The sequence below is a fragment of the Microtus ochrogaster genome, chromosome 5 (genome assembly GCF_000317375.1).
Source record: "Microtus ochrogaster isolate Prairie Vole_2 chromosome 5, MicOch1.0, whole genome shotgun sequence".
Classification (NCBI taxonomy): domain Eukaryota; kingdom Metazoa; phylum Chordata; class Mammalia; order Rodentia; family Cricetidae; genus Microtus; species Microtus ochrogaster.
The window spans coordinates 72,018,424-72,038,806 of NC_022012.1; the positions used below are offsets into that span (position 1 = coordinate 72,018,424).

Genomic DNA, 20,383 nt, shown 5'->3' on the forward strand with positions numbered 1-20,383 from the left:
GCTCCTACCCGGTCCCTATGTGATGATTTCCTACTGTCCTCAACTTCAGCTCAGGGGATTCAATACCCTCTTCTGACCTCAGCGGATACCAGGCACGCACATGTTGGTACTCATATATACATACATGTAGGTAAAACACTCAAACATGTACAAAGTAAAGAAGTCTAATTTTTTTTTTTAAAGATTCTACCTATTTCGTGGGATCTAGGTCGGAGCTGGCTTGCTAACTTCAGCTGGAGGTCACAGACATTAGATGAATTATAGGTGATTAATCTTCACTAGAGGGTCACAGGGCTTAGTATATTCCCTTTCCGACAAACTGCTATCATATTTCTTCATATTAAGGAAAACTACTTGCTTTATCTGTCTTAAGGGGACTATTAATTTCCTTAAATTGGTTTGTAAATTATGAACAGCAACTTTTTTGTCTTTTGTGTAATTAATTTTTTTGACAAAAGGACCAGTGAAAGTTTTGTCTTATTTTTGTAATTCATCTATTAATATCTCTGTGGGTGCGTGCGTGCACGGGTGTGCATATGCACACATACACATGCATGAGCATGTCGGTACCACTAAAAGAGGGTGTTTGATCCCCCTGAAGCTAGAGTTACAGGTGGTTGGTTGTACCTGCCCCATGCGGGTGCTGGGATCCTAACTCTGATCTTCTACAAGAACAGCAAACATTCCTACCTGCCTAGAAGCTACTTTAGTGTTTTCTTGTTGATGTAGCAAGCCAAATTTGGTTGTGAAAGAAAATTAACCCCAAGGGGAGTGACCTTAATGGGAGGTGTGACCTTGTTGGAGGATGTGTCGTCACTGTGGTGGTGGGCTCTGTGGTCTCATATATGCTCAGGATGCTACCCTGTTTTTCAGACCACTTCCTGTTGACTTAGTGAAGAAATAAAAACTCTCAACTCCTTTTCCAGCACCATGTCTGCCTACACATTTCCATGCTTCCTGCCAGGATGATAATGGACTAAACCTCTGAATTTTAAGCAAGCCACCACAATGAAATGTTTTCTTTTATAAGAGTTGCTGTGGTCACAGCAATAGAAACCCTAAGACAACAAATATCTTAGTCTTTTATACTTTCAGATTTTGCTCTCATGTTTCAAAAGACCTTTGTTAAACTAATATTATAAAATATTCAGGCACATACTTCTCTAGTGTTCATTCGATTCCATTTTAGATCATGTTTTTGTAAGTTGAGAAGACTTGAAGAATCCCTACCCCCACTTAATAAATCCCCATAATTTCTTAATCCACTTTTCATTCCTACCTGGACTTGATGACATGTTCCTGTCTTTTATGAACACTGCACTTCTCCCCTTGCCTTGTTGATTCACTGTGACCAGGCTATTTTGGTAAATCTGTACTTGATAGTGTTTTTCTGCCTCTTGTTGGGTTTCTACTGAGTGAGGTGTCAGATGGTGAGCTCTTGGGGGGCTGGGGCTCAGAGTGGACATGACAGAAAGATGAAACAAGGAGGATCTGCTTGATAAATGAGTCCCAGGAACTAAGAAAGAAAGAGGTGGACAAGACAAGAAGGATTCTGTATGCTCACGGGGGAGGGCGAGTTGGGGGGGGGGCATGGGGCCTGAAATTGGTTTAGACATGGTGCAGGAAGAAGCACGCATTTATTTGGTTTTTTGTTTAAATTCAAATCCATTAAAGCCTTCCTAACGCAGAGGAGGGGAAGTGTTCTGCCTCTTTGCCAGCAGTAATGTAATTTTGGTCCTTGCGTAAGTGTCCTGGGACCTCAATTCCCTGTCGGTCTAGCAAATTCCCAGCACATGTGGTGTGAGGGAGACTCATTGCTTTCGGAGTTACTTCCTTTCATTCTTAGTGTGGGGAAAATGACCAAATGTTTAGACTTTTTACTCACAGCCTCGTGTCCGAATCAGTACTTGTGTCTAATGGCTTCTCCTATTTTTTCTAGGTATTGCTGCTAGAAGCTTCTCACACTCAGGATCTTCTCAGTGAAACCGATACTGCATAAACTGAGAATTTAGGTAAGTCTTTTAAAACTGGATGCAAGAAAGACTATTTAAAGAAAACCATTTTCATTTACCAAGTCCTGGGGACAGGGACGTATGTTGATGTCCTCCAAAGCCTGTCACCTGGCACCTCCCCGTGTGCTGCAGCGAATGTGCAGAATTCCTGGTCCTGGGGCCTGCTTGCTGTTTGGCTTCCTCCTCTGAAGGTTGGGTATATGAAAAGGGATGCGGAGCTGGGTATTTCCTGACCAGGTCTTCATGAATCCACATTCATCCCCATGGTTTGCTTTGTAAACACTTTTAGAGGGTGAAGATTATAAGCACTGGGTAAGGAACTAATCTAGAAACTCCGTCGTCTTTGTAACGAAGTCCTAGGGACTTCGGGTTGTAAAGATGGATGTGGGATGGGAGGAAGTAAACATGAATTACAGGTAATGGGTTTTTCTTTGGCTATGCATGGGGCAGATCCCAAGTGGTATGCTTGGAAAATCTGCAAGGGGATGTAGGGACACACCTGCAGATTCTGGTTTGCTGAGTTTAGTCTGACAAGGTAAATCTAGTCCGACAGCCCTTAAGTAGTGTCATGGGCCACCCACCTTGTCCAGTTCTGGTTCTAATTGGTTGATGGCCTTGGGCCAGGTCATTTATTCTCTGACTGTTCTCTGTCTCCATCTGTGAAGTTTGTAGGATAGCCCAGGCTAATTGTTTATGGGCTTTCAGATATGGAGCGATAGCAAAACCATGTTAGGACAAATTTACAATATCTTTTCAGTGGAATGTGAGCAAAGTTGATGATTGTTGAAGCTCAATGGATTGTGGGAATCCTGTGTGTGTTTATATGTAGTCCTACTTTGTGTCTGGAAATTTTCATGATAAAAGGTTTTCACAGAATAATACTATCCTCTGCTAATACCATCTTACAAAAGAATGATTATTTTGATACTGAAAGAGTAGGAACAAGGAGTGGTGTTGCACACCTTTAATCACAGTCCTTGAGCCAACCAGATCTCTGTGAGTTCAAGGCCAACCTGGTCTACATAGAGAGTTCCTAGCCAACCAGGACTATATCATGAAGCCTTGCCTGTCTTTAGCGAATACATATTTAGCTTTATAAAAATGACTGGCTTTTTCACAGCCTTTTCTAACCCCTTCTCTACAAACCCGTGACCTTCAGTGGAAGACTCAGAAGCGCGGGACAGAGGGCTGACATTGGTAGGGCCTAGAGTATTGGTACGCCCCAGAGCTGTGTCCTTTCTCTTATTCAGGAAACAAGGTGTAACCTATGTGGACATTGTCTACATTCAGAAAATGCCCTTCGGCACACATGAGTGAACTAAGAGACCTTCGATGTCAAGTCAAAGCGAAGAGATGTTCTGTTGGGAGCCTAGATAGAAATGGCTCACTTTTAGAAACGTGGAATTATCTCTGGGCTGCACTGTAGTCAGTGCAGATCGAAACGGTGACAGTGTTGCTGCTAGTCTGATGAACAGCCACAGCAGCTCCCTCCCCAGTGTGGTGGGGCAGCTCTGGACGGCTGTATGAATACATATTTCAGGAGCGTATGGTGGGGGGAGTGGTTACCAAGATCTTCACAATGGTGAGCCCGACACCTGTCCTCTGGGAAACCAGTTACCCCTAGTATGAGGAACTCAAGGCTGGGTGTAGGTCAAGGGCATAGCTAAGAGTAATGAACACTCAGCAGTTCCTCAGGATGGGGAGGAGCTTCACTGAGACATCGGATGTAAAAGGAGTATGTTTGGTGGCACTCTGTGCTGTGGGCTGTAGAGAACACATACTATGTTTCTGTTGACTTCTTCTTGGACTGTGGGTGGGTTGTTGTTGTTGGTGGTGGTGGTGTGTGTGTGTTAGAGATGGAGAAAGTCATGGCAGGGATTGCTAATAGACAAGGAAATCGCATGAGGGACGGGGACCGTTCCCTTGCTTCGGAGAGTACTGAGATGCTGTGTCGTCTGTGTCATTTAGGGCATGGTGGCTCAGTCCTTTGTTCTTCCTCCTCCTGTGAGTTCTGGCTTATTTTTCTGCTATCAGTACAATTTTCAGAGAAACTCAATGAAATTTGACAGACTTACCTGGCTGTTTTCTGCCACGTTACCCCAACTCTTGGCTTACTGCCTGTTGGTTATGCTTCAACTCTTGGGCTCTACTCCAAGAATACATAGTCACTGCCCTTTTTAGGGGTGAAAAAGGCTATATCAAGCAATAGTGGGAGCACTTGTCTTAAATGTGTAGTAATTCGAAAGTATATATCCTAGGTGGGGCTTTTATTTTGACAGGAACCAGGGAAAGGAAAGGTGCTTTAAGGGATCTCTGGACTCCAGATTGGAATAAAATTTAATGAATGAACAACGAAACCAATCAATCATGTTCAGAATTTTTTCAGAAGAGCAGGACGTTCTGGGTGAGAGCTTGTAGGGATGGATGGTTAAGAACTAGAGACAGCCACACCACAGAAATCAGTGTGGGGTTTCAAAGGGTCCTATGTAAGCATGCAAGTACATGTGCATGTATGGGGGGAGGGAGATGCTGAAGGATGGGGTGGGAATGACAAATGACTAGTCTAGTTTTCTATTTAATGGCTCATGATGTATTCTGGATTCGCGCGTCAATGCAATCTGTTGTTATCTCTGTTCATTATAAGCTTATAAGAAAATATTTAAAGCGCTATCTTAAATTCAAAAGAAACAAAAAGACATTATTTTGGACTGTCTGGGAAATTTCCAGTTCCCATCGCTGTTTAGTGGAGGATATTCAATCTGTAAAATTCAAAGTAGGACCAATGTAGATACTTGGTGTTCTATACCAGCCCCTTAAAGGCTATGACATCAGCAACGACAAGCTGTTCCCATGATAACTTTCCTTCATTAAAGATGAAATCAGTTATGCACTTTCATTTTCCCAGCATGCTCTGTCTGCTTAATTCTTTGAGTTGCTTTTCCTGGTGACTTTGGCCACCATTCCATTGCTTGCCCCCCACAGGCCACTGAGTGACTGACGCTCCTCGCTAGACCAAGGTTTCCGCACCTTGCCCTGCCGCCGTTTCCTAGTACATGCTTTCACACAGAAGCAGCTACTGCTTTTAGATTGATTGATATCCCATTGAGATGACTCATTGGGAAAAGGCTCTTGCCCTCAAGACTGATGCCCAAAATCTAATCCTCAGGACCCATTTGGTGAAAAGAGAAAATAGACTGTGACACAACAGTCTAAATTAGATTAACTCACAATGTAACAAGGTGCACCCTTTTCTTGAACTTGTGGTTAATTATGTCTGCCCATGTTTTTCTTTTGAAGTTAAAAATTTCTAAGGGAGAACCTAAAATTTTAGCCTTTTCTAACAATTGGTTGGATTTTATGGAATCAGTGGCCGTTTTCAGTGATTTTGCTTACATTTGCATAATTCACTTTGGAACATGAACCTGGAACTAAGAATTCAGGGCTGGAGAGGTGGCTCATGAGGACCCGAGCTTGGGTCCCCAGCACCCCAGGTGCACTAGGGAGGCAGAGACAGATGGACCCTGGAGCTCAGTGTCCTGCCAGCCTTCACACTCATGTGCAGACACAGGAACATGAACATGTATACACACACACACACAGGTACAAGAGATCATGTGTCTCTTTTGCTGTAAAATTTGAAAATTCAAATTGATCCTGAGAGTTAGCTTTCCAAAACTGTAAAAACAACTAGCATATTTGCAGAACTGAACAGTGATGTAATACAATTAAAATAAACATACTTTAAGGTCACCTACAATAGCATCAGTATCTGAATATGTTGACAGAAGCTGAGAAAAATTCCATTGCCACGATGTAAACAGTGGCCCCATAGGAGGCCTTAAAACAGCCAAGTCCAATTGTTGCATACAGATGTCTTAAACATGGGGTGAAGCATTAGGCTGGAGAAGTAGCTCAGCTGTTCGGAGCACTTACTGCCTTTCCAGACGACCCAAGTACCCATGTCAGGTGGCTTACAACTGCCTGTCACTCTTGCTTCTGTGGAACTGACACTCTCTTCTGACCTCTGAGCACTAGTACGGGCATGTGTGCACATGCACTTACACACGTGCATGTGAGCACACACACAAATTAAATAATCAAACATTTTAATGGGAAACATAAAAATTGAATCACAATAGACCTCATACAGCCAAAGCAATCTTGAGCTAAAAGAATATACTTGAAGGCTTCCACTTCCTGACTTAACTACAGACCTATGTTGAACCAAGAATATGGTAATGACTTAATAACAGCTAGAACAGCGAACAGAATAGAAAGCCCAGAAATTGATGCATTTGTGGTCAATTGATTTAGATAGTTGTGCCAAAAGCACACAGTAGGAAAGGGGCAGTCTCTCTGATAGTTGTTTTGTTTTTTTTTTAAAAATTTTTAAAATATAGCTCTGAGGGTGTCAGATCCTCTGGAACTGGAGTTACAGCCAGTTGTGAGCTTCCATGTGGGTGCTGGAAATTGAACCTGGGTCCTCTTAACATCAGAGCCATCTCTCCAGCACCTCTAATAATTGATCTTAGAACTAGTGGATATCAATACACAATACAGAAGTATGAAACTATGCCTTTACCTCTTGTCACATCAAAGGTTAATCAAAAATGTATACTAGGGGTATAGATTAGTGGGTAGAGTTCTTGTAAGTATTTTGAAATCCTGGGTTCAAACCCCAGCGTTTCAGAATTGGTATTAAAGGCTTGAAGATCTGAGTCTGTGAAATTACTAGATGAAAACAGTGAAAGAGGCTCTGAGACATTGTTCTGAGCAATGGGGTTTGGGACATGAATCCCAAAGCAAAACTAAAAATAGCAGTAATAGACAAAGGAGGTCACATCAGACCAAAAGACAGCAGAGGAGCAACAGAAGCCTGAAGAGGGCTGGCAAGATGTCCTAGAGAGTACAGGCACTTGTCCTTGCAAAACTGACAGCCCGTGTTCAGGCCCCAGAACCTACCTGAAGAGCTGGGTGTAGCAGTGTGCGTCTGTAACCCCTGAACGCCTAAAGAGAAAAGGGAGGTGGAGACTGGAGAATCTCCCAGAAGCTCCCTGCCTAGCTGGTCTGGAGCATGTAGCAAGGCCGGAGCAGTAAGACAGTGCACATCACAACAGGAGAAGGAGAGAACTGCCTTTGGCCCCTGTGCATGCTACAGCGCACAAGGCCAAGTTAGAGGAGAGCTTTCGGGAGCCAGTTCTTTACTGTGGGTTCTGGGTTTTGAACGCAGGTTATTAGGTTTTTATCGAAAGTGCCTTTGCCCACTGAACCATTTTGCTGACCAGGCAGTGTTATTCTGTAGAGTCAAAATACAATATCACATAATGAATAGGTTAAGAAAATGATTTATAGGTACACGGTGACATGCTTGTCCTCCCTTTCAAGAAGGTAATTCTGTCTTTCAGCATCTTGAGTAAATCTAGAGAATGTTGCCTGAAATGAAATAATCCAGGCACAGAAAGAAAAAGACTACATGTTATTTTGACCCGGGATCTATAAATGTTGAGCTTAAAGTGTAGAGCGATGACTGGCAGCTTCTGGGGGCTGGGAAGCTGTAGTTAGGAGGAGCGAATTCACGAGATCTCTTATAGAGTATGATAGCAACGCTAATGATGACCTCCAGAGACTGATGAAAGAATTTGTGTTATCACCACATATAAAAGCACATGAGGTAATGCATGTTAATTACCTCAATGTAACCATGAACATATATTTAAAAATAATACATTTCATGAATGTGTGCCATTTACGTGCTGATTAAAAACAATAAATTAAAAAACATTTCACTGTAAATTGTTTGTCAAATTATTCCATATAAATAACTAAAAACAGGAATCATTTCAGAAAAGCTGATGAAGTAGTTTAGCTTAGTGTCTTAGCTGGACATGGTCACAGAGGCCTGTCGTACCAGCGGCGGGAGCCTGTGTGGTCCTGCTGCTTTTTGGTGAATATTGTTGGTGTGTTTGGGTGATTCTCATATGTGTATATAATATGTTGTATCTCTTTTCACATTATTAGTGTCTATCTGATCTGTCTGTCTGTCTGTCTGAAGACGGCATGTGGGTGGGTGCAGGTGCGTCTGTGTGCATGTGAAGGCAGAGGTCAGCTGCAGGTTTTCTTCCTCGAGTGTTACCCACCTCACTTTTGTGAGACCAGATCTCCCAGTGTTTCGGGGCTCAGTGATCTAGCTAGGTGGCCTGGCCCCAGACATCTGCCTGTTGCCTTCTCCCCAGCACTGGGATTACAACGATGGGCTACCACACCTGACTTTGTCACATGCGTTCTGGGCATGAAACTTGAGTTCCGATAGTCACACAGCAAGCATCTCCCCAGCCCCTCACTTCATCAGTTTCTAACGGCTGTTTCTGGGTGTCTTGCAATCAATCCCTTATCAGCTCCTTCCTCTCTTGGCTGATTCATGTTTCAGGACCTCCCTGTCTCCTCTGATTGCTGTCTCCTCTGTGCGATTTCTTTGTTTACACCAACCCACCCCTATGAAATCTTCCATTTTAGGTAGTTATATCTTAATTTTACATTCTTAGGATTGGAGATATATGTATGTATTGTAGCTTGACAGGTTTTATTTGTTGGGTTTTTATTGGGCTAGTGATTGACTCTAGTGTCTCACGTATGCTTAGCAAGCCCTCTACCACTCACCTGGACCCCCTCACCTTTCTCTTCTCTTCTTTAATTTCAGTTGAGCTTGTATGATTCAGCTCTTAGTTCTTCATGTTAAAAACCAGTAAGCAACATTTAACACAATTAAGCAAATACTGTCCTCATCAGAGCATGGTGGTAGCCTGATGCCTTTGCCCTTCAGTGGAGCGTGGCTAAGTAGAGAGCTTTTACACTGTACTAGCGGTCTTGAATGCAGTCTAAAGTTTCCTAGGCTCTATCCCCCAATCTCCCCTCTGAAAAAGCCACTTTGTTCTGATCTCACTCCCCTGACCCTGAGTCTAAGAGGCTTGTCTTGGCACAGCACACCAAGGAGCAAGCACTGGTGTTTGGGAAAAGCTCCTCCCCTCACTGGATCACAGTTCAGGGTCTGTTGTGTGGAGGAAGCAAGCACCTGATATTTAAAATTCACCACAGTTTACTGGGGACCTGAGGTGTGTGTTAGACATCAAGGTCCTGGAAGTCTGTTATCTCCTGAAATCCTCACAGCCACCCTGCAAAAGAGGTGCGGTGTCCATTGACACACACAGATGTGAACCTTGGACTGAATTGTTTCTCAGATTCTGGGGCCACCTGGGCATGGCCGTGCGCTGTGGCTCCACAGGCTGGAAACTCCTTCCCTGTCGGTGATGGATTTTCCGCGTGCGCTGTGGCTCCACAGGCTGGAAACACCTTCCCTGTCGGTGATGGATTTTCTGCGCTTTCCGCTGCAGACTTCTCTCCTACCTGCCATAAGAGTCTGCTCCACCCAGCTTCGCAGGCTTGTCCCGGAGCCCATCTTACAGAATCCCGCTCCAGCCTGGACTTGGGGAACATTCATTTCCACTCTGTTCTTGCAATGATTTGAGCTGAGAGGAGGAGGAGCCACCCGCCCTTCAGGAACTTGGCGAAAGTGCTTTGTCAGCGGTTGTTTCTGTTCAGAGTCTTTCCAGCCCCCTTCACCAACAAGCTGCTTTGCACCCAGCCTCACGCGCTTCTAGGTTCCTAGTTACCTGGAACGGATTCTAAACTGCTTTTATTAAAAGAAGGAGATAGATGGTTTTAAAGTCTTTTTTACCACTGGGTACAGCACACCATATTTTCTTTAGTTTATTTACCTCAGGGAGATGAGGGATGATTCAGTCTCCCTGATGAATGATGTCTGGCTCGCGGTGCTGAGGCTGTGCAGGACTCTCAGCTCAGTTACTGTCCTATCCCTGTGGACAGCTGGCAGCAGGCTCATGGGCTCCGCACTTAAAGCTAGAGCGAGGACTGTTCTCCGCATGGCGTCTCTTCCCTGAAGGCCGGTTCAGAGGAAGCAAACTCATGGACAGACATAGGAAAGTGGCCTCAGAGGAGAGGATGATGTGAGTCTTGTTCCTTTTTCCTGATGTTCACAAACACACTGCAGAGCAGCGGGGTCTGTGAGTGACAGTGAGCAGAGAGAGGAAGCAGAGTGGACTAGGTTTCCAGAAGAAAGGAACTTTTGTGGTTCGTGGCTGCAAGTTTCACCTGGAACGAAGTCCTGAGGTGGGCTCTTTAAGCCTGGTCAGGCAAGGACATACTCCATCAGCAGCAAGATTTTAGTGTGGTAGCCTCAGGCTTTAATTGGGGGGGGGGCGGTGAGCTAAATTCAGTAACTGAGCAACTATCCCTTCTAGACAAATACACATTTCAGAATTGCTTAGGAGGGCTGAGAAGATGGCTCAGTAGGTAAGAGCGCTTTCTCTGCACTGAGAATCCCCAGCACCCAGCAAAAAGCATGGCCCTGCTTGCCTATAACACCTATGCTGGGGGGCGGGGCTCATAAGACACAGGAGGACCACTGAGCTTGCTGTCCAGCTGGACTAACTGAAAAACAGAGAAGGAAAAGGATCCACCAGAGGCCCTGCTTCAAGGGACTAAGGTGCAGAGGGATGAAGTAGGTCTCCTGGCATTCTCCCTTGACCTTCCTATAGCGCACACAGGTAAGTTCTCTCACACACAGGTGTGCACAGACTCACTTATACACTACATACCTGTAGGTATTGCTCTCTGTGTCACACACACACACACACACACACACACACACACACACAGTGATAATGCTGAAACTTTCATCTAAATATAGTCAGTGCGTCTCGATTTAATATTTTTGTTGCTGCTCAAGTGGTCTCATAACTTAGCAAGTGGGAACTGATCCAAGTTGATGCTCACTTTCTTTGAGATGACTCTTGCACGGTTTGTATCTGTCTGCAGATTCTGCTGTGACAGTGACTGATGTTGCAATCCCATTTCCTGACTAGTCCTGCATCGGCTCTGTCTCCAAGGAAGGGCTCTGTTCCTTTAAGTGTTTTGAGGGCACAGGTGGAGAAACAAGGCACATTGATTGCTGTGGATCTTTTCGGGGGACAGAACTAGAGACTCTGGATGCATAAAACATGGAGATTCAGTGTGTAAGGTTTTTTACACAGCTGCACTAGCCCGCCCACATCCATTCTTCTGTGCTCCGCCTCCCAGTTATGATGAGACTGTATATATTTTAAGACCACACACAATGGTCTTCATTGGAAGTATACTTGAAAAATTGGTTTGATTTTACTTTCCATTCTTGGCGATTCCTATTGTTACTTATGACTCTTGGCAATGAACACTTGCAAGTAAAGATACATGGACACAAGGGTTTACTGCGTGGCTCACTATGTCACACAGAGCTTCCATGATGAGATTTTTGTTCTTTTCTTTTTTTCTTAAGCTTTCTTTGGTGGTGGGGGGAGGGTGTTTTAAAGGCAGAAGGCAGAAACACAGGGGCGGGAAATGAATGGAGCTGAGATGATGATTTGAAACACACAAAGAAGAAAGAAAGAAAAAAGAAAGAAATGTTAAAAGCAGTATCTATTTTATTTTGCTTTGTTTTGTTTTGTGTGTATGCGTGTCTGTATATTTTGCGTGTTTGTGTCTGTGGGTGCCTTTGGAGGCCAGAGGACAACTTCAGGTGTTGTTCCTCAGATGCCATCCACTTTGTTTTTGGAGACTGAGTCAGTCACTATCCTGGAGCTTGCCCAGTTGACAGAGGCTGCTGGCCAATGACTCCGTATCAGAAGTAAAGGAGTTTCTTGAGGCCTCTTCTGCAATGGCACCAGTCCCAATGGCATTGTGACAGAATGCTTCCCCAATCTCCAATCTTAAATACCCCTTGGGGGTTAGTTTTTTTTTTCATGTGAATTTGGGAACCCACAAGCAGTAGCAGGAGGTGTCCCACCCACTTTCTCCTGTTTCCCCTTATCCCACAAGATCCCATGGGTAGCACTCGTCATTCATAAATATGCAAATCTGAATATGCTTGCCCATCTGTAGTGCCTTTCCTAGAGATACACCAACATGCAGCATACATGTTTCTTCCCTTTGTTTTTTTCTTTCCCTTTGTCCCAGTTCTTATCCCACAGGTCCATGTGGAGCTCATCCCCCACTCCCTGCAGCTCCCCCGTCCTCCATCCTGTAGATCTGTTCTGGCTTGTCTGGCCTGTGGGTGGACATCTGGGTTGCTTCTACCTTGTATTGTTTCAGAGAGTCTGTGGCCACAGACTTGGGCACTCCCGATTCTTTTTCTTTTTCCTCTTGTAACCTCATGGTAGTCAACTGTGTGTGTTCCTTCTAGGCTGTCAGCAGACTACAAGACTGCACAGTTGTGGAGCAAGGGGAACACTGTGGCTAGTGACGGAAAAGAGCATGTCAGTGGTACGGTTGCTCCGTCCTTAACTAAGAGCAAGTCAGGCTTTTAGAAGGTTGGCTAGATCAATGTCCTGTGTGGACAGGATTCTGTGCTTCTGGCCAGGAGTTAGTGACCTGTTCTCAGAAAGGACTAGACTGTAAATATTTTAGGTTACTGTCTGGGTTGCCATCACTCAGTCCTGCTGCCGGAACACTGAAAACAACAACAGGCAGCTCATAAGTGGGTGTGGCCATGTTCTAAATAAACTTGATTTGTGGGCCTTGAAATTTGAGTTTGCTGTAATTTGTATGCACTATGAAGTATTCTTGAAGGTGTTTATTTTTGCCCATCACTGTTAGAAAATGTAGCACCTAGGGACTGGAGGTATGTCCATGGTAGAGTGCTTGCCTAGCATAAGTAAAAACAGTTCTTAGTATATATGCCACACTTCACCAACCTCTGCTCTAGGCAATTGGGAGCCTCGAAAGTTCTTAAACGTAAGCGGTGCCTGCTGAAAGGTTGTAGGGAGGGGCATGTCAACGAGGTCTTCATTTGGGGCCCGGAGCCCAGGCTCAGGAGGCTGCCAGTGGCTTGGAGGCTGCATCCGGAAGCATCCTGTGGAAGCACACATGAGATTTCTTTTCTGCTTTTATTATCCGAGGCTGAGAACTATTAGGAAACATGTAGCTCATTATATTATGGGCTAGGAAATTTGTTTCTCAAAGCTATGTTGTGTAACTTTGTACAGATGGCACGCAGAGACCATTTAAGCCCACTCTTCCATGTTGTGTAGACTTGGAGTTTTAGTCTCTCGTCCTTTCTGTCTTTCTTCTACCTCTCCTGTCTAGAAATCGAGCTCTCTGAGCACCACTCAAAGGCGAGCCCTCTGGAGCAGCTGCCTTCTGTGTCTTGATTCTTACTGTATTTGTAGCTTCTCTGTTGCGAAGATAGAATTTTGTTTGTGGGAGGAGAGTCCAAAGGTGATGTAAATGAAAAGTACATCTTCGTATAATGGAAATTATTAGAGCGCCTTTTAAAATGTCACCACAGATTAATACAGACAAGGAGTGGAGCGTGTTAGAAAGTAGGTCAAGTTATCTCATGTTTATGAATGAGACAAATTATACTGTAGATTTAGGTTTATAAAACTTGAGTAATAGTATAGTTTATGTGAATTATCCTAGCCTAAACAGTAATACCCAAAAATGTAATTAAATAAATTGAGTTTGTTTCTTTATCCTTTGTGGCTAAGTATTTTATACCTAATGTTTTACAAATTTAATAATCTAGTAGAAGCCGCAAGGTTCTAGTTTCTTGTTAATATTTCCTGTGTCGGACACAGGGTTGGCTCTCGGGAAGTAGAGCCGGAGATAGGTGTTCCCAGAATTCATCCAAGACTCGGAGGAATTATTTTTCAGTGAGCATCCCATAGCCATCTTATCCTCCCAGAACCTTGTCAGTTTCTTTTGCTTCTGCTATAGCAAGTTCTGATCTGTGGGCTCAGACACTGTGCCTCTTACACAAACAGATCTTGCTTGCAATGGATGGCCATACTTTGCCCTTCTTCCCATGATGGGTTCCAAATCAGATCTGCCCATCTCCTTGTTGGAATCTAAGCCAAGCAACAAGGAGTTAGATGGATACGCGGTAAATTTAGGTCTGTAGTTTCTCAGGGCATTCATGAGCCAGTCTGGTGCTTGCCAGATTTCTGGCCTCATGAAATGCCTCTTTAGAGATAAAACTGCCACAGGTAGGTGTTTCCATGTGCAATGACAGAGGAATGAGACCTAAAAGACAGTGTGGAGTGACTATCTTTCAAACAAGATGGTCAGCCAAAATGCTATCCCCCAATGTCCCTTAAAGCAATGTTTGTACTAACTGGGTGGAAAGCCAGTGACGCGCCTTGCTCTCCAGTCTTGCTGGTAAATGTCCCGAACACCGCATTCCGCTGTGAATGATTAGTGCGATTGATCTGCGCTCTCCCCTTCCCCTCACCAATCCCCACCCTTCTCTTCCTTCACCTCAGCTGCTGCTGCCACCACCACCTTCTTCTTGGAGGAGGTTCTGGATAGAAACACTCAGAAATAAGTTGCCAGAAATGGATCTTGAATAGAAGATCTTGGGTTCAGGTCCCAACCGCAACAGTTAGCAGGTTTGTAGATTTTGGCAAGGGTGGACTTTTCCATGCTTTTTCCTTGTATGTAAGAACAGAGCTATGCTACCTTCGCTCTTGCCGTTGCCTTTCTCTTTGCTGTCACAAACACCTGAGAAGAGCAGCCAAGGATCTGCTGAAAACAACTTGAAGAGAAGGGTTGATCTGGGCTCCTGGTTTGTGGGTACAGCCTACCGTGTTGGGCAGGCATCCACGGTCAGAGCTAAGAAGGGGTGCTGCTCAACTCACCTTCGCCCTTCTATTCAGTCTAAAATCCTAGCGCATGCAGTGGTACTGCCCAGATTTTGGTAGGTCTTCCCACCCTAGTTAGCACAGTCTAGAAACTCCATCACAGGCAAACAGCCAAAGGTTTGTCACCTAGGGGACTGTAGATTCTTTTTTTTTTCGAGACAGGGTTTCTCTGTGGTTTTGGAGCCTGTCCTGGAACTAGCTCTGTAGACCAGGCTGGTCTCGAACTCACAGAGATCCGCCTGTCTCTGCCTCCCGAGTGCTGGGATTAAAGGCGTGTGCCACCACCGCCCGGCTGGGGACTGTAGATTCTGTCTTGGTGACATCCATATTAACCATCAGACTCCTGTCGTAAGATAGTGCTCTTCATCTTTGATGTGATGGCATTGTCCCCAGGGCCACACATCCATCATCACTTTCATCCTTTTTCTTTTGCTGGATGGAGTTAGGTCTCGTGAGAGGACAGAGCCTCAGCTGAGACAATGTCTCCGTAGGTCGTACTGTAGACACGCCTGTAGGGCGTTTTCTTAATTAGTGATTGCTGGGGGAAGGCCCAGCCCATTGTTGTTGCTGTTCCTGGGCTTGTGGTCCTGGGTTCTATAATAAAGCAGGCTGGAGAAAGCCAATAAGTAGCACCCCTCCATGGCCTCTGCAGCAGCTCCTGGTCTCCCTGTTTGAGTTCCGGTCCTGACTTCCTTTGATGATGATCAGTAACGTGGAAGTGTAAGTTCAATAAATCTTTTCCTTCTCAACTTGCTTTTAGTCATGGTGTTTCCTTGCAGCTGTAGTAAAATCCTAACTAAGACGTTGTAGGATATTCGTTTAACTAGGTGAAGATGTGTTACATTTGTTTTTGTTTAATATGTAAAGATGTCTTGTATTTGTGTTAATTAAATGAAATTAACTTGAGCACGGAGAGGCGGGGTGAACAACTAGTTGACAGGAAGTAGCAGAGAGGAGCATAGCATGAGGTTTTTATTGGAGCAATGAGGGGAGGGGAGACAGGACACCAGTAAAGAGAGGAAGTTAGCCAGTTGCTGTACTTACTCTGAGCTCACAGGTTTTCACCCTAGCCTTTGAATCTTGAGTGTTATTAGAACAATACAGACTTAGTAAAAGCTGCCTTTAACAGCAGCAACAGAGAGGTTGTCCGGGGAAACGAAATTCCCCCAGGCTCCTGCCTGACCCTGGCCACTAGCAGGTTGAAGTGTAGCCACTCTGACAAAGGTAAAGCAGCAGTAAGACAAAGATGGAACCAGGAGTGGGGTGCTACTGTAACCAACCTGACCCTGTCTAGGGGGGCATAGTGGAAGGACTTTGGAATTTTGTGCTAGAAGGATCCATTGAGTATTGAGAGCTCAGTGGGTTGTTCTGTCTGAGCTTTGAAGATAAGAATGTTGAGATGAGGCTGATAGGGTTGGAGGAATGGCTAAGTGGTTAAGAGCACTTGGCTGTTCTTCTGAGGTCCCGAGTTCAAACCCCAGCAACCACATGGCAGCTTACACTCTGATGCTCTTTTCTAGTGTGCAGCCATACATGCTGACAGAGCACTCATACCTAAAATACATAAGTCAATTTTTTTTTAATGTTCAGAGTAGTGCAGACGATAGGGGCCTTCCTATGAAGTTTCAGGGGGAAACTAAGACTCTTCCAGGCCCTTTGTGTGACGAATCTGTGTTGTCTGGGCATCTGGAGCTGAAGAATCAGCTGTGAGTCACAAGAGACCAGAACCACTAAAGTGAAACCCTTGTTTTACTGGCCCAATTGATGTTGGTTTGCTGGAGCTGAGAAAATAGTGTGATTAAGAAGAGACCAGCATCGCTGAGGTGAAAGCTTCTGATAAGTTGTTTCCTGAGAGTCAACACACAGAAACTGGGTTCCAGAAGTGGCCGAGGTTGTACCTCGCACGGGCATCTGAACTTGTTCGGTTACCCAAGGTGGTATTGGTTTTGAAGGTACGAAGGGGTTAATGGAGAGAAGCTGAGGCCTAGCAGTCTGAGAGACCAGGAGAGGCCATTAATGAAGGTATAGCCTAATTGGAGGAGAAGATCCCAGCATTTGGGAGATGCCAGTACCATGGGATGGCCACCAAGAACAGCAACATCAATGGAGTGGCGCCCGCCCAAGCTTGTAAGATAAGCTGTGTTTGCTGAGGGCAGAGCCGGGGAAGTGACCCTTTGGAGGCGCGCAGAAGATAGCGAGTCTCAGACGTTGGACACTGAATTATTTATACTCTTGGAGTTGGTTTTGCTTTGTTCAGATTTGCACTGTGCCCTGGTTCTCCCTCTTAAAGTAAGGAAGTAGTTACTTGGTTTTGATCTTTCAGGAGCCCACAGTTGAGAGACTCAGCATTTAAAGCCGTCTCCCTGGCTGTGGTTTTCTCAGGCTTCAGCTACTCCTAGCTCTACACCTGCCGGTCATTTTCTTGCCCTTGATGCTGGGTCCCTAGGCTGCTGCTTCTGTTTAGTGCTTGCGAGGCTTTCTCCCGCCCTTCAGATGCCCTTGGATTTCTAGTCACTGTTCTCTTTCCTCCAGGGAAGGCAACTCTCTTAAAGCTTAATAGGCATCAGTGTGGGCATGAGGTCACCGATGTCATGGTGGCTTTTTATTTGTCACCCGCACGTCAGGACTTTTCACTCAGGCTCCAAAGGATGATGCAGCCCACCCCGCACCAGCCCTCCTCTTAATGAGAGGAGGTCTCATTATGGGGTCCATCATAGTGATGGTTTCCAGCTAAAATGGACTTAATTCTGTTGCCTTTGCATTTGCCTTCTCCACTCTTCTCTCCTTTGACTTCCCATAATCCCTTAAATAGATGGGGTGACAGGGGGTGGGGTTCTCAGCATGTTATCAAAACCCAAGGGGTGTCTGTTTTACAAAAAATATTAGAAATTTAAACACACACACACACACACACACACACACACACACACAAGGTTTGTAACGGTTCTTTGACACCACATGCCAAAGAACTTTTTTATGCATGGTCCCTCTTTATATTTCTGCTCCGTCTTGGTCTTCATTGCTTATGGTTTACCCAAGTCCCATGTGGAAGAGCTGACAGCCTACACTCCCCTGCTCCTGTGTGTATCTGAGGATGTGAGTAGCACTGCCTCCCTCTTATTTCTCGGTTTGCTGTGAGCATGCCTGAGGACCACACCGCGCACACTGTGAATCGAATCAGCTTTGCCTTTGATCTCTGCCTGCCGGACATTGAGCAAGTGTGAGCTCCCCTTCTTCTCCTGTGTGGTAACCTCGAGCATTTTGAACTTGAACTACTAATTAGGCTGTGCAAACTTGAGTACCTTTGTCAGGACTTTGCCAGTGTTCTACACTGTGTGTTTCAAACCCGAGTGAACCTGGAGATTGGAGTCTGTGTTTTAATATTAAGTCGCTCTGGCACCCTTTCATCTAATCGACTCGTTGCATCCATTATTCATTCGATCACGGGGATTTATATTTATGGAGCACCTTCCCTCTGCCGTGAGCTTTATTGTAAGGTGGTGGAAACAGAAACGTTCTTAATAGATTGGTGGAGAAGATCTGAGACAGTACATCTTGTCATGTAGTAAAGGGTTTAGATGGACCCCTAAAACGGTGGGTGTCCAATCAATGGTCAGAGACTAACAAGCTCTAGACAGATTGAATTTCTAGGAGCCCATTGGCTAAGAGGTGGAGGAGGCATTGAAGCAGCATAAGAGGAGGGCTGCGGAGCCCTGCTGGAAACCACCGTGGTGATTTGAATAGGAGACAGTGAAGAGACAGTAGAAGAGGGTGGAGTCAGGGGTGTTTAAGAGTTAAGGTTGGCAGAGGGTGGTCAGTAAGGTAGGGGATTTGGAAGAAGATTGTCTTAGTCATGTTTCTCGTATTTCTGGCCTTGGCAGATGAGTCGATGTTGGCACAGTTGTGATTAGGAGCCCAGGAGGGTAGCAGGCTTGGAGGGAGGCAGGGCAGGGCAGAGGTGGTGAGATGAATTTGTTATGCCTGTGGGAGATCCTGGGGAGCAGACTTGGGTGGGAACTCGGGGAGAGCTCTGGCTTCTGTCTGTAGCCTTACAGCAGTGAGATTGAGCGGGCTAGAGTCCAGAGGAGTAGGAAAAGGAGACCAGGAGCGGACATACAGAAAATCATGCTTCAGCAAGGAAGAGCCTGCTAGACCTCCTATGGGGTCAGGGAGGGCAGGCTACTCAAGTGGCATTTTTGCCCACTACTGTGGGCACCGGCCTGGATTGGAAAGTCAGCAGGGAGAAGATGAGTCACCTTGGTTGGCACAGGTTCCAGTGGAGTGCTGAGCAGAAGTCAGATGAGGAGCGGCAGGAGTGACATGGGCTCTGTACTCGCAGAGACTTTGTCTTAGCTTTGCAGCTCTCCAAGGGAGGCTGGGGCAGTGCAGTTCTCTTCAGGACTTGGGAGCGAAGTGGACTTTGTGGTAGACGAGAAGAAAGCTGAATTCTTTCCCTGAGCATCCTCCCATTGTATTCTTTCACACACACACACACACACACACACACACACACACACACACAAACACACTTTAAAAACACATTAGAAGTTTTTGAAGCAATCATGTATTTTAAAGGAGCTTGAAGTGTAGCAGGGACAGCGCTTCCTGGACCTTTGGATTGTAAATTGTGACCTAATTATTGCCTTGATGTTAGCAGGTGTCTCCTGGGAAAGGACACCCTGGACTGTAACCCCAGCGTGCCCATCAGAGCCACTGGTGTCCAACTCCCACAAGCCATCTGAGGTCCCACATACCCTAGTGATGCCCTTTAGCACCAATGGGTGAAGCTGAGAATCATGGCTTGCACTTGGCCCCATCCCCTCACTCCCCGGAGTCTTGAGAAAAGGGTCTCTCCTTAGCTTTTATGGTGTCACTTTTTTTTTTTTTTTAAGAAAGGCTCTGTGTAGAGTAGCCATAAGTCTAGGTTTGTAGCTTTACTTGTTATTAAATGCAGGCAATATATCTGTGTGAGTCCATTTTCCACCCTACCACAAAAACCCGTGGTGGCTAAGCAGTTTATAGAGAAAAGAGGCCCAGTTATCTCAGGGGATTGAAAGTCCAGACAGCACAGTGAGGGTGCTGGCAGGGGCCCCTGTGGCTGTAATGTGTCATGCGTAACACATGGCCTAAGGACAGGAGGACTTGAGAGAGGGAGGGTTTACACCATAAGACAGGAAGTCAGAGACACTCTGCTACAGTCCTGTGGTAGCTCAGCAGGAGCCCGGGAGAACTCCAGTTTCTTCCCAGGGAAATGTCCCCAGTGACCCACAAGGGTGTGCTTCTTGAAGAGTCCCACACATACTGGACAAGGGGACGTAGGCCAGTGGGAGGGAAGAGAGACAGAGTAGCAGAACTGAGATAGGAAATTATTATTAAAGCACATTATATGCATGTAGGAAATTTTTATAATGAAACTAGTTATTTTGTACAATTATAATAGTATACTAATAAAATGAGTGAAGACTAGAAAGATGGTTCAGTCGGTAAAGTGCTTGCTATGCAAACATGAGGACCTAGGTTCGGATCCCAGCACCTACGTAAGAAGCTAGCCATGAAGGTATTCACAGAATCCCTGTGCTGGGGAGGAGACAGGAGAAGCTTTGGGGCTGCTGGCCAGTTAGT

At 45.3% G+C, this 20,383-nt stretch overlaps 1 protein-coding gene and 1 pseudogene across 1 annotated transcript in view; one reads left to right on the plus strand and one right to left on the minus strand.

The window, feature by feature from the left end:
• The window catches only part of LOC101983861, a 40,452-nt pseudogene extending 30,501 nt beyond the window's left edge, over positions 1-9,951 (minus strand).
• The window catches only part of Tln2 (talin 2), a 473,598-nt gene that overhangs the window by 173,126 nt on the left and 280,089 nt on the right, over positions 1-20,383 (plus strand). Inside the window, exon 3 of the mRNA XM_026779102.1 lies at positions 1,940-2,012. The gene's annotated coding sequence lies outside the window, so the exon portion shown is untranslated. The remainder of the gene's footprint in view (positions 1-1,939; positions 2,013-20,383) is intronic.